General features: G+C 37.0%; 1 pseudogene; it reads left to right on the top strand.

Annotated features, from left to right (window-relative positions):
* The first annotated feature begins 3,275 nt into the window (after nt 1-3,275).
* LOC102009492 lies at nt 3,276-4,168 on the top strand (annotated as a pseudogene).
* The last annotated feature ends 5,412 nt before the right edge of the window (nt 4,169-9,580 follow it).

The following is a 9,580-nucleotide window of genomic DNA, read 5'->3' as shown; positions in this document are numbered from 1 at the left end:
AGTTGATGAATCTTCAGAAACAAGGGTCTGCTTTGGTAGCATTGCCATCACAAGACTACTGATTGAGCGTGTGTGCTGGCCTCCCTTGATGCACTCCTCTTTGCAAACACTTAATGGAAGCCCTAATTCCAACTCTATATTTCTACAAGTCTATTCATTGATATAATTTAATTCAAGGATCACCAAACCTTTTTTGTTAAAGGCCAGAAGTCAAATATTTCAGACTTGTCTATTATAGTTTCTGTTGCTTTAGAGCACAATAGCAGGCATAGACAATCCCTAAACAAACTGGAATTGCTCTGTTCCAAAAAGTTTTAAATGAAAATACTATGATTTTAAAAAGTGTATAGGAAATGACTTTGAAAGCTTTCCCATGAGGAAATGCTTGAAGACCCAGTGTGTTTAACCTGACTCCAACTTTACGCAGTGTGTAAAGGTCTGGAACATTACATAGTATTCCACTAATATGTACAACTTTTATGTTTTTAGTATTAGTTAAAAATAAATTTTAAAAAGCTTCTAATAAGATATATTTTAAAAACATAAATAAACATTGAGTCATATCGTTCCATTGGATATAGTTTGCTGATTCCTGATCTAGTTTGTTGGTATCAAATAAATTCAATACAAGGACCAGAGCTTGACATTCTAGGATGAAGAGACTTATTCACTTATTCACTTATTTATTTTTTAAAAGACATATTCAGATGGTAATTTTAGTATTATTTTCAGCAGTTAATACACAAAAAATTGACTCATGATTTTATATAGCCAACAGAAGCATGCCACAAAGCTATAACAAGATTACCCAGCACTACAATTTGCTAAAATTTTGGTGACTATCTAAAGTTCAATCAACTTGAAAATGAATTAAAGGGAGATTAACTTTCAGAATGATATAGTTCTCCAAAATCTGCTTTTCAAAGAATACAGTGTCAAAAATACAGAATTGTCTTTTTTAGACTCTCATAATTTACTAAGGGATGATGACAATCAAAAGATTCCTTATTTTTAAGGTGAATAAACCTTGACAAGAATACCAAGTTTCATGTCATTTTAACCTGCCTTACTCCTGTTTATCCTTCTAGCTCTGAGATAGCCTTGAAATTCAGTAGCTTCACACAGATGGTAGCTATGAAAACCATTAGTCTAGCCACTGCTGCTGAAAACAGAACTGATTTAGATATTGACAGAAGCCCACTTGGAAGCTAGTTGAGGTGCTGCAATCTCAGGGCTTTTCTTTCTGTCTTTATTTGACCTGAATGAAAGCTCACACTGTGCAAACATCCCTATCATCAAAGTGTTTGTCAAAAAAAAATTCATGATCATTCTTTAGCACACAGCTGCCTGAGGTGGCTATCAGGAGGCTTAACCAGAAAACTTGAAAGGAAAAATAGGGCAATGAAAGCACCACAGGGGCTGTTGGAAAGCCCTGGTATATTTTAGAGAATGTAGAAGGCCATATACATATGCAGGGCAGTATACACCCCCCAGTATACCTAACAAGGCCTTATTTTTTATTTGAAGCTCTACACAAATAAGAAATTAAAGCTAAGGCAGAGGTGCCAATGCCTATCAGAATGTTGAAACCTTTTCCTAACACACACAGACCCCCAGAAAATACTGGGAGCCTTGTTGCCTCAAAGATTTAAGGAAATGTCTTTTATTTATTACACTATTCTGTTTTGTTAGAATTTATTTTAAATACTTAGCATACATATATAATACTGCCTGAGGTCAAATCCCTAAATTACTTACACTCAAGTAATGCTATCTTTCTTTCTTAGTCATGTTATTTGTAAAAGGAAGTTACTGATATTATGTGCAACTCATAAACTTCTGGTGAAGTATAACAAGCAGTGTTTGGCTCATAGCATGTACTAAAATGTTAGAAAATATTTATAAAAATATAAATTGTGTCAAATAGACTTTTTCAAGATTTGGTACTAGATCATCACTAAAACTTAAAGAGTAAAGTGGCTTAAAAATAAATACAGATATAAAGGATCAACTCAGCCTAATTTCAATTTTTAAAAAATTCAAACATATAGTTATTAAAGCTAGATATATTTGTGAGTTACAATCAAGGCTGACAAAATCTTCAATTCTTTGTTTTGATTAAGACTTACCAACTGGAATTTAAAATGCTCCTAAAATGTATAAATGATTTTTCAATGAAATATTGAAAATCCCCTAGATTTCCTATCTCTGAATTCCTTCTGGGAAAGTTAATATTGACAGTACAGGAAAAATAAAGACAAGTTATAGACCCAATGGTGCTTTCTTTCCGGTGCTTTCTCTCCAATGTAAAAAACAGCATTTAGTTTTGGTCTTGCTTACTTCTTTGATAACAGGATCCTATGATAGACCTAACAGATTCACAATCAATGGTTTAGGCACAAGACTATTTAAGTAATGATTTAAGTCTTTGGAAGCATCTTCTATAGAAAAATCCCCGACAATATTTAATGTAACTGAAAATTTTATCTGCATGTCAAACAATTTCATATTTGGTTAATGTACGATATAAAGATATTTATTTTAGAATTTGCTTTGGAGCTGAGAATTCCAGAAGATAAATTGTAGAAAACTGATATTTCCTACACCGTGCTCATCATTTCACAATAAATAGTGAATTTAATATATTTGCATGCTTTTTATAACTCCAGATACTAGAGTTTTTATATTAATTTATTCATTTAATATAAAAGTTGTTAGAATTCAAAATCATTTTTTTCCCAGCTTCTGAAACTACTAGTTTCTTCACTTCTGTCTTTTTTCTTTCTCAAAGTAAGAGAATCAGCTTTTGAGTTTGGTGTAATTGATGAACGTCAATTGGATTGAGGTGGGGAAAAACTGAATGAAATTACCACAAATATAAAAATAAAAACAATTATTAAACTTGTAGGTACTTGAGTTAAAAATTATATTGGAATTGATTTGGTAAGGATACAACTTTTCTGACTTTAGAGTAAATACAAATCCCCTGGAGACCTTGCTAAAACGCAGGCTCTAGTTCAGTAATTCTAATGCAACAGATCTGAAATTTTTCACTCCCAGGAAGTGCCCCTGTAATAGCGACGTTGCTAATCCAATAACAGTGCCAGCCTCAGCGACTGAAGAGAGAAGGGAGGAGGTGGGGGCGGCGGCAGGAAGAAGCTGCTTTTCGGCATAAATTGCAATCGATTAGGGATCGGTTCTCAGACTCAAGTTAGAAGTGAGATTTCAGATAAGTGAGGCCGGCATTGCTGCTTTGAACACCTCAGAAAGGGAGAATGAATTTACCAGGGGTGAAAAAGAAGAGCTTGCTAGGAGTTAAAGAAAATGATAAAAAGTCCGGCACTAGGGCTCCTTGTCCTATCAAACGCAAGGACCGCTTTGAGAAGAAGTCCAAGGATCACTCTGAAGACAAAGGGGCCACCAAGGAGTCAGGGAGAAGGACCGTGGCAGGGACGTTAAGACTGGACATTAAGACCCGGAAGAGGCTCAGTGCTCGGTCCAGCTCAACTTCCAGTTCAGGCTCTAGCACCACCACTGGATCGAGCAGGGGCTCCAGCTCCTCTTCAGCATCCAGCCGCTCCAGTACATCGCGCAGCTCCAGTTCCAGCAGCTCCTCTGGCTCCCCAAGCCCTTCTCGCCGCAGACAGGACAACAGGCAGCGCTCCCTCTCTAAACCCAAACCACCTAAAAGAGATGGAAAGGAGAAGACAAGGTGAAGCCTTTCCCTAAACCCTCCAAAGCGCACATTGGGAGGCTAGCCAGGAATGTGACCAAGGAATACATCATGGAGATATTTTCCACCTCTGGGAAGACTGAAATGATTGACATGCCTGTAGAAAGGACGCAGCCTTATCTGTCCAAAGGCTATGGATATGTGGAGTTTGAGAATCCAGATGAAGCTGAGAAAGCACTGAAGCACATGGGCGGAGAACAAATTGACAACCAGGAGATCACTGCTACTGCTGGGCCGGCCTCCTGACCTAGGTCGCCACCCCGACAATTCAGCCCTCCCAGGAGAATGCCACCACCACCTCCCATGTGGCACAGGTCATCCCCACGGATGAGGAGAAGGTCATACTCATTAAGACGCAGGTCCCCTGTACGCAGGCAGTCCCGTTTTCCTGGCCTCCGCTGCCACAGGAGCTGCTCTAGCTCTAATTCTTCCTGATAAGCAAGGCTACCGGAGCGCTCCCCTGTAACTCATATCCCACTCAGCTCAACTTTGTCACTTCTCTAGCCTAAGTGGAGCAGTAGAAGAGGATCCTTCACTCGGGCAGATTTCAAAGGCAGCAGTGGAGACACTCGGTCTTCAGGAGGGTTCTGGCTAACAGAAGTGCTGTTGGTTCAGGCCTGTGTCCATAAAGGTGCCCTGCAGTTTTCTGTCTAGCAATTTCACCCTTTCCCACCCATCTCCTGAGGGTCTGTTCAGTGGCAGAGCCTGTAGGAGCCAGCATCCAGTTGTCAGAGTGCCCCAACCTTTACAGATGACTGGGGGGCAGTGTGGGGACAGTGGGGGGCAGACTGGGGGACAGTGTGGCCATCGGTCATACCCTGGGGACAAGTCTACCATTCCCATTGGGCCTGGCCCTTTGATTCCTGCTTGAGTCCTCTTCCAGCCTCTATGGTCAAACCCCTGGTGTTCATCTCTCCACCCTCTGTTAGTGCCATAACGATTCTGTCTTTCTATGTTCTCATCTATATCTCCACCCCTTTTGTCTCCTTTACTCTCAAGTGCTGGTGAGCAGTTTGAGAGCCAGCTTGGCTCATCATCAATGAACACCCGCCCATTTCACCTGCTATTCATGCTGGTCTTGCAGGTTATCTTGGCAACATGTACATTGCTTTTTTTGCTTTCACTGTAAAGTCAGCGCTATAAAATTTGAGTTTTGTAGCTTTGTAGCATTTTAGATAAGGTCATGTTTGTACTTTGTTGTGTAGAATAAAAGAATTGTACTGAATAAACCTAAGACTAGAATGCAAAAACACCCAATGCTTTGATTAGCAAGAGACTAGAACGTTTGGCAAGAGACTAGAGCATTCTGTAACGTGAATAAAGAGCTAGTCTCTAACTTCAGAGCAATGAGAGAATGAACTGAAGAATTATGAAATGACAAAAGCATAAAGAGAGATGACTAATGGTCAATTTAATTCCTTATTAAAAAGAGAAAAAAGAATGTATTCCAAAAGTTAAAATTTAGACTCATAATCTATTAAACTTTGGAAAGCTAACTTTTTAAAGCTTTAAAAGGGAAGTCAATTACATGAGCTATTGGAAAAAAATCCTCAAAAACAGTTACAACATAGCTAGAAGAAGTGGCAGTATAGAATTTTGACATAATTGAAGAAGGAAGTCGAAGAAGATCAATGAAGAATACATGATGATTTATATAGTGTGTTTTATTATAGTACTTATTTTAGATAGGAAGTGTGACCAGGACATTTATAAGTCAATAGTCTAAGTGAAGATCTAGGACATATGATAACAAAATAGCAGAGAGTCAAGTAGGACCACACTGGAGCTGGGGATATAGCTCAGTGGCATAAGCACCTGCCTGGCAAGCATGAGGTCCTGAGTTCGATTCCCAGTACCAAAAAAAAAAAGTAGGACCACACTAAAGAGAATTGATGTTCAGTTTAAATGTGGACTAATTTTTCTAAACAGTAAGTTCATTTGTGATTACATTTAAAAAACTCTACTGGGTTAAATTTTGAGAATGTTAATTAATAAAGCACATGAAATTTAAAACAGAGAAATACTAGTTTTATGCTTGATATTTGAGAGTGAACAAATATTTAGAACTGTGAGGTCTGTAGTGGATTGAATGGTGTCTTAAAGGAATCAGGGCTGAATCACTGGAGCCTGTGATTACTAACTTATTTGAAAAAAGAGCTTTTGAAGATGTTGTTCAGTTAAGGATAACGAAATGGGAAAATTATTATGGATTGTTTGAATGAATTATTCTGGATTATTTGAATCCCAAACATGAAAATTTATAGGGAGGCAGATGGAGATGAACACAGATGTAGAGAAAGCTATACTGAAAAGAGACAGGTTGAAATTAAGTGACTACAAACCAAGAATCACTAGAAGCAATTAAAAGCTGAAAGGAACAAGGAATGAATTCTCCCATAGAACTCATAGAAAGAATATCGCCCTCCTGACACCTTGACTTCAGCTCAACGAAACTGGTTGCAGACGTCTAACATCCAGAGGGGAAAATAATACATTTTTATTGCTTCATGCTACCTACTGTGTGCTAATTTGTTACAACAGTCACAGGAAACTAATATAGGATCCAGAGACAAGAATGGAGGGAGAGGTACAAGCAGGAAAATCAGATATGATGATCTTGATCGGGAAATATAGCTCTTAAAATAAGAACATCAATAGATGAGATGTAGAATTAACTGGAAAATAAAAGTTATCTATTTTTATATTGCAGAGTCAAAGTCATACTGTTTAGAGATTTTCTTTCCTCCAGGAAAACTATCTATAATCCTAGAGGGACCCTCCATCTCAGGAAACCACTGAGTGCTTCAACGTAGTAAAAATTGAACTTGTGAACAGAACATCAAATGCTCTAGGTAAAGCAGTAGATAAGTACAGATTCCAGATGCTTTCTGGAAAAATTTGCACATCACAGGGTGTTTGTGGAGTATTTAAATATTTAGTTCTGAGTTCACCAATTTTAGCTTCAGAGTTAATTTCCATTTTTCATTTAGTCACCATCTGACTAGATTGTCATTTTGATCATTGCAAAATTATGTATGTATGCATGTCTGTTTAAGATCTGACTTTTCTGTCTGCTCTTAAATATAGCATGAATTAGAGTTTGTCTGCATTTTGATACTACCGCTACTATTGCAAGGAATAACACTGGCTTGTGGATGTGTAAATTGTGCTCTCACTTTGTGGAGAATTCTTCGCACTGATTTGTATCTGCATGGGTTTGCCCCTCTCCAGCATTCCTTTTGGCAAAAGGAATTCACAAATTGTGTTTTAAAAGTGTAACTGTCTTCAGTTTTCAAAAACAATGGAGTTTTCTTCTCTGTGTTAATCTTCTGCAGTCAGTTTTTTTCTCAAGCAGAAGTATGAAAAACTAACTTTTCTATCTTTAACAATAGTACAAACATTTTAATTTGCCTCATGGTTAATTATTACTTCAGCGCCTGAAATGTATTCACAGGCATCTTAGAGAGGCTGTTGTAATCTTCAAGGAACTGAAAATTAAGAGCTTTAAGTATTGGCTTCCTGGCTACTAATGAAGAATCTGATTTACTTGAGAGATAATAGCATTATTCTTATAAACTGAACAGAACCATTTTCTAAACTGTCCTTTTTATTGTACACTAAAATGAAGATTTTTCTGAGATCATTTGGGATTTTAGCATGAGTTGTAATTTTGAAATTCTGATCACATATAAATGTAGGACTGGCATCTAAGGTGCATGTAAGTCATGAAGGCTGGATCTGATTCATTATGAGGTAATTCATATCTGTCACTTGCACAGCCTTAGTGCTTTGCAATCTCCATTCTGTGGTCATTAGTAAATGAAATGTTTCATTTAGAAAGAGAAATCTGAGACAGAAGCATACACAGAGTTTACCTCCTTCCTGTCTCCTTTGCTAGGGCTGGTACAGTTACACAGCATGCTGTTATCTGTAAAGTCCTACGTGTGTGCTTATTGGCATATTAAACGTGTTTTATTATGGCTTTATCCAGGGTCAATGAGATTTCTGACTATGTGGAATCCCACAGAGGGAATTATTTCCTATTATTATACCCTTTCACTCCAAAGGAAGAAAAGTAGCAATTTTATATTTTATTGAAAAACCCAAAATAAAAACTTCTCTTAAATATATGAGAACTACAGCATCCTGGAAGGTAGAGATTCTTTCTTTATATCACCAGTACTTATAAGATCACCAGAATTATTGCAGCATTTCATAAACTCAAATATTTTTAATAAAAAAGAATGAGATATATAATAATACTTAATACCTGTGTAATATTTTGCTTCTTTCTTTTTTTTTTTTTTTTTTTTTTTTTTTTTTTTTTTGGTACCAGGAATTGAACTCAGGACCTTGAGCTTGCCATGCAGGTGCTTATACTGTTGGGCTATATCCCTGGCCCAATATTTTACTTTTTAAAGTGCACAGTTCATGAATTATTTTAAATTTGAACCACAAAAATAAATAAATAAATAAATAAATAAATAAATAAATAAATAAATAAATAAATAAATTTGAACCACATAGCAGACTTGCTTTCAACCTTTGCTATTGCCTGGTTACAAATGAGAAAACCTTGCATAAGTGTAGCAGAGCTAACTGGTCACGATTCTAGCTTGGCCACAGGGATGTGGCTTCTCAAGAGTGTGTTCTATTATGAAAGCTAGAAAGTCACATGAAAATAATGCATGACAAATAGGTAGGGTGGGAAATGCAACACAGTAGGTTAAAACTGTAATACTTGGGCCAGGGATGTAGCTCAGTGGTACAAGCGCCTGACTGGCAAGCACAAGGTTCTGAGTTTGACCCCAGGTACCTAAAAAAAAAAAAAAAAAAATTGTAATACCTGCTTCTTCTAATACCCAGGAAATGGTGCTTCTCTCTAGGGAATGTTTGCCTTTGTTTGAGAGCATATGTACCTGAGTAAGCAGACACAAGAAAATGCTTGAAAAAGAAAGAGAAAAACACAATGATAATCTAACTGTTCTCAAATAACAGGAGACTAAGACTAAAGGAGATAGACTCTAAAAATAGAAAAGAAAGTAGAACAAAGGGAACAGAATTTACAACATGAGAAGCAGAGATGGAAGGGAAGAAACCCACCATACAATGTGAGACATGTGGAATAACAAAACAACAGTAAGGCATTAGTGTGAGAAAAAATCTTAGCAATATGATTCTTGGAATTCAAAGGTGTCTTGAGAAGAACATTACTTCCCACAAATTGTGAAATGTAGTATTCAAAATTTTATTAAAATATCAGCAGATAGGTGATCCACCTGACTTCAGATTGAAGGATACATGTCATCATATTAGATAAATTCTAAGGAGCTCAGTGATCTTTACTCTGTAATGTGAAGTGGCTGATTTAATTTTTGAATTATTTGAAACTAATTTAACTGTTATCCAAAAGTGCTTTGGACAGCTTCTTAAAAACATACGGTTAGCTTGGGAATAAGATATTTACAGTTTCTTTTAGAAATACTGAAAGGTTAGACTTTTACGTTCCAATGCTACTCTTGAAGATGTAACATATGGCGTACTTCTTCTCAAGGGGAAACCGTTAGGCATTGAAACTGAGTGAGTGACAAGCAATATGTAAAAGGACCAAGAACGTGAACCATGGGATCAAACCACAAAAGTTCAAACTGGCTCTGACGCTATCACCTGTAGTAACAAGTTCCTTTCCTTTTCCCTTTCCCTTTCCTTTTCCTTTTCCCTTTCTTTTTCCTTTTCCTTTTCCTTTTCCTTTTCCCTTTCCTTTCCTTTCCTTTCCTTTCCTTTCCTTTCCTTTCCTTTCCTTTCCTTTCCTTTCCTTTCCTTTCCTTTCCTTTCCTTTCCTTTCCT

Source organism: Chinchilla lanigera, unplaced genomic scaffold (assembly GCF_000276665.1).
Source record: "Chinchilla lanigera isolate Chin_1 unplaced genomic scaffold, ChiLan1.0 scaffold00014, whole genome shotgun sequence".
NCBI classification, from domain to species: Eukaryota; Metazoa; Chordata; class Mammalia; order Rodentia; family Chinchillidae; genus Chinchilla; species Chinchilla lanigera.
This window is presented reverse-complemented; position numbering and strand designations above follow the sequence as displayed.